Source organism: Castor canadensis, chromosome 2, assembly GCF_047511655.1.
Source record: "Castor canadensis chromosome 2, mCasCan1.hap1v2, whole genome shotgun sequence".
NCBI lineage: Eukaryota > Metazoa > Chordata > Mammalia > Rodentia > Castoridae > Castor > Castor canadensis.
The window spans coordinates 48,540,353-48,545,849 of NC_133387.1; positions in this window are offsets into that span (position 1 = coordinate 48,540,353).

Consider the following 5,497-nt stretch of genomic DNA (forward strand, 5'->3'; position numbering starts at 1 on the left):
CCCCTGCCTGGGCAACAGGATTCAGAATTTCCTGAGATGATCAAGTAGCAATTAGTGGGCAGAAGGGTAATGACAGGCATTAGCAAAAGAGCCAATTGTGACAGGTGGTGGCAGCAACAGCAGGATGGAAACGGCCCACGTATGAGGTCCTCCTTACAAGTACGCATCCTTCCTCAGTGGTGTGCTTTGTTATCTTTCCTGCAAGACTCCCTGAGACATGGACCCCTCAATACCTAGTACAGTGCAGAGCTGGAGGACGAGCCTGGAGATTTTCATGGACTGAGTGACTAAGGCATCACAGCCGAGTCTGTCACATGAGGGGAAGAAAGGAGAACACATGTCATGTGCAGATTGTTTACTCACTGATCATGGTCTCTGCATAAGGTGTTTTGATTTTTAGTGTTGTGGTTTTGTATATTTGGATGGCTCATGCCTTTGTAAATTTTGTTTTTTTCCTCCTCCCATATGCCTTTCTGTTTTTAGTTACCTTTATATATGGCCAAGACAAAATAAATCCAACAGCTGTCACCACTTGGGTTGTTTGTAGTATTATTTTACATCCTCCTATCTCCTTTAAATATATCCTAAGTATAGTTTATATTTATCCTAAGTATAATATATATTTGTGGGGGAGGAAGAATTTACAGAGAAAGCGGACAAGTCAGTCCATCCTGTAGTAGCACAAGAATTTACTTTTTAAAGGTCTAGAGGAGGAATTCACCTTAGTTTTTTACTAAAGATTCTTTGTGTGCTAAGTATCTTTTTAAATACCATTCTAATTACTCATGATTTTTCTCAATTAAAAAGAAAATCATTAAGGGGATTTTTCTTCCAGAAATAGATATTAATTGAACCTAAATCTTTTTAAAATAGGAAGGTGATCCACAAATCTAAGTGGGAAATTTTATTAAAAATATTTAATATTTTAAATATATTTAAAGAGAGCTAATTAAAAATTTTAATATGAACTGTCTCAAAGGAAATGAAACTAAAGCATATGTGATTTTCATTGTGACTTTACCATAGCGATATAAGCCAAAATACTTATTAGGGAAAATTTAACAATTAATCAATTGATCTTTAAATTGTTTGCTAATGGGTATTACCTATTCATGAAACACAATTTTTGTGTATTTTCTGAATTGATCTCTTAGGGAAAATGCAATATATGGCTTAGAGTCAATCAAACCTTGTCAACTGTTGGCAAGGCAGCCAGGTCTCATCTCTTTCTGCATATTCCAGACTAGATCTCTTGATTTTCTTAGATCATGAAAGGTAAAGAAAACTGTAATCAAATATCAAACAAAATCAACTTTTTATGTAGGAATTTAAGATGGGATCATCTTTGATGCAATAACTGTAAAAGCAAGAACCAACCTAATGTATATGTGCAAGGAGGTTAGTTAAAGCATGAGGAGGTAATCCAATGGTGTCTCGTAGACTGATTATATTTTCATTCAGAATACCAGTGTTTCCTAATATTTAGGATACAAAGAAATCAACCACAAGTGAACCTAAAATTTAATAAGATTCAATACATTCTTTCATGACATTTTTGTTAGTTTTTAAATAGTTATTGAACTACAGTTAAATGTAACTCATGCATTACATGTTATTTTTGTATTTCTTTAGCTTAAGAATTGGGATTCCAATACTACCTGTGTCAAACATATACTGAAAATCCCTCAATTTTTGTGTCTGACTTGAACATTCTCCTGTAGTCCAGACTGACTCCAGACTTGTAATGTCCACTTGCACATCTGACTTACCCACTTTCTATATAGCAGAAATTTCAAACATCACATGTCCAAAACTGAACTCCTGTTCTTCCAACCCCCACTCTTAATCCCCATTTCAGTTAATGATAGCTCCATTTTTCTAGCTAATCTGGCCAGAAATTTGGGGATTACTCTTAACTTTTCCATTCCCCTATCCTCAGTCCTCCAGGTTGCAGAATGCACACTGAATCTGGCTGCTCTCACCACCATATTCTACCATTTAGTCTGGGCCTTTATCATTTCTTGCTTGTATTTACTGCAAGAGCCTCTCAGTGGTCTCTGAGCATCAGTCTTTGGTCCTATATAGTCTATTTTGAACAGAGCAGTCAGACCGACCCTTTGAAAATAAAGAAATATCATGGCTCTCCTCTGTTCAAAAACCCCAAGTTACTGTCCACTTCATTAGAATAAATTCCAAGGTCCTTATAATGGTTGTCAGTGCTCTTCATAACCTTACATAATCAGCTTTCTTGTCACCTCTCTGACTTTGTCTCAGCTACTCTACCTGGCTCAAGTCACATTGACCTTCTTACTAGTCCTGGAAAACACCTTTCTTTACCTGGAGAATTTTCTCCTTGATACTCACATGGCTTACTCTCTTCCCCTTCAAGTCTTCCCTCAAATATTAAGCAGTCCCTTATGAAAAGTATCCTCTTTCTTCGAGAGTGGAAAGAACATACTTACGTCTATATCTATTCTTTCTACCCATGTTCTGGACAATTTGCTTATTAACTGCTGGTCTGTTTTTCCACTATAAATTTGGAGGTTTAGGCAAAATTCTTTAGAAAGCTCATTGGCCACTAAAATCAAAAAAAAAAAAAAAAAAAAAAAAAGAAATAAAAATAAATTTAAAAGATTCTGTGAGACCAATTTGACCCTACTAACTTGTAGTAGTTAGATTTGGGCTTTATAAAGTCTATATCTGTGAAGGGGATGGGCCCAATTTTCCTGGAAGCTCAACTCAGATATGTATAAAGCATAAAAACCTAGCGTGGGATGTTTGCTGAGGCAAATGGTGCATTTCTGAAATAAGTCTAATTTAAAAGTCTGTTTGTATTGCTCTTTGGCTCACTGAATAGTTGAGAAGTCTTGCAAAAGGAAATTGAATTCTCTGGGCACTAGTTTCCTCATCCATAAAATGAAGATATTGTGCTAGACAATGTCCAAGTTCTCTTTAGATGTAGAATTTTTCCCTTTACTGGGAGAAAGTCACACACTTTTCCTCTTCTTCATGAGTCTTCATCTAGTTTTATGCAATATTTATATGTAAGTTGGTGACTAGAGAAATAAACTCTCTTGACTTTGTCTATCATGGCTTCATTCCTGCTGAGTTTAGTGGTGGTATTTCTATATAGCTCTGTGCATGTGCTTAGTTGTCCTCCAGAACCATCAGAGTTTAGAGTGTGGCTTTATGATACATGCCCATCTCTTTATTTTCAGCATTAGGTAATGATGCAAAAAGACAAAACAGAATATATAAACACAGCAGCTGTTCTGTTTTGTCTGAAAATGTCGTGATGTAACCGAGAATTTTGTTATGCCTGATTACAGTGGTCAGAAGATCAGAGATCTATGAGTGTTTGAACGTAATACTCAGAGGTCCTGGGAGCAAAGGCCCTTTGCAAATTTAACATGCTCTGCACTTTTAGTTCTCGGACAGATCAGTTTCAACATTTTCCTTCACAAAGGAAAGTTATGAATCTTTTTTGTTGGTTTGTTTGTTTGAGATATGGTCTCACTTTGTAGTCCAGATGGTTTTGAACTTGAGATCCACCAGCCTCCACCTCTTGAGTGCTGGGAGTACAGACAAGCACCACCATATCTAGTGCTTTTTTTTCTCTTAATTTAAGTTAGTAAACTCGGTTAATAAGTCATTTTTTAAAATGTTACTTAAACATAGGTACTATAACCTTAATCAGAAGGTAAAGACTATTTCTGTAGAACTGGTGCAAATGGCATTTTGTAAGCAGCACCTTCTAGATAGCTTCTGGGGTATGACTGTAGTCATAGCAGAAGGATTGTAGAAATTTTTCTGTTTTTATTCTTCATGGAACTGCTGTGGTACCTGATGTAATTTTGGTATTTGGAGGCATAGTTTTGTTTTTTTTTTTTAATTTGCATTTCTGTGGTTTTCAAGACATTTTGAAGGAGTTAACAAATAAATTCTCATGAAGTTCTTTTGGTGAATTTGAGATTGAGATGACCATTTTCCACAGAGCAAAATCTAAGCACCTAAAAAACAAAAGCAATGATATCTAGAACTCAACCATTCAACATCTGATTTCCTATTGAGTCATATGACTGATGTTATTAATTTATTCATTCGATCATTCACTTATCAGTCAGATATTATTTTGACATAGGTCAGGTGTAGGTGTTTTGAGGCTTTGGGGATGTGAGTGTCTTGTTATTGGAAACCCACCAGGAAAAATGCATTGCAATCCCAAGGATAAATCAAAGGGTCCTTAGTAACACTGGTAACCTCATCTAGCTCTTTCCCCATCTCATAGAGAGAATATTTTGTGGAACTGTGGACCTAATTGAAATCATATGTCACTATGCTTAGAATTTCCAGACAGGCAGACAGCATCAGCTGCACTATAGAAACTCAACACTCATACTGTTTTCCTTTTTATTACTAGCAAGGTTTTAAAAAAGACTAAAAGCTCATGAGTAGTTATAGACTATGAGAAACTTTCAGTTATAAATTCTTGGGATTTTGCTTGCTTTCTCTTGTAGCCAGAATTTAACTTTATCTCTTTTAAAACTCCTTTTTTCTTGTAGAAGGCATGTCGTTTCAAAATACACAAACACAGTCTTGAAATTATAGATTTCTTTTTATTTCTGATTGATCATTCCATGTTATGTTTTTGTGCCCCTCCTCCAATGCAGGATGAGGTCTCATTCAGAAACTTGGGGTGCTTGATCTTGTTTGATTGCAGCAAGCTGCCTGATTCTTGGTAGTTGTCTTTCTCAGGGGTGGATCCTACCTCTCTAGCCAATGTCTCCTGGTTCTTACTGCAAGGGGACTATCTTCTAGAACAGTAGGAATAGCTTTTCCAGAAGGATTAGGTTACCTTCTTCTTCACTTCCTCAAGCCAAGTTGATAAGAGGAAAAGCCAAAATATTGAATTTTTCCAACAAGGTTCAGTTGCCATCATTAAAAAAAAAGTTTTCTAAGCATAAATTACAGGAAAGAAGATTTTGGGGAGAAATGAGAAACTCACTGATTTGCAAGAAAGAGGAAAGGAAAGAAATAAGCATTGGAAGAAAGAAAAAAAAGGAGGGAGAGAGAGGTGACGTGGCTGCTGGTAACATTGGTCTCTGAAACCAGCTGGAATACTGTGTGTCTCCAGCTTCTGCATAATGAATAAAGGTTTTCCAAATGATATAGGTTTGGTTCCAAGAGGAACAAGGGCCACGTTAGCACTTATTCCTTCAGAACCACAGCACGGTTGACTGCACCATCTCACTGCCTGTTTTCCTTGTCTGCCAAAGGGGAAGGAGGAGAGTGGCCTTTAATTATTAACCTTAAAATAGCTTCTTTATTATCTGTGGTCATGGCAAAAGGGAAAGTTGTAGTCACAGATGATTTCAATCCTTATTTTAGTCCTTTCCTTTAGCCTCTCCCTACTAAACTGTTTACCTGAATGCAACACCAAATTTCACAGACTAGTAGCAATTGAACAAAAGAGAGCGAACACAAAAGAGGTCACATC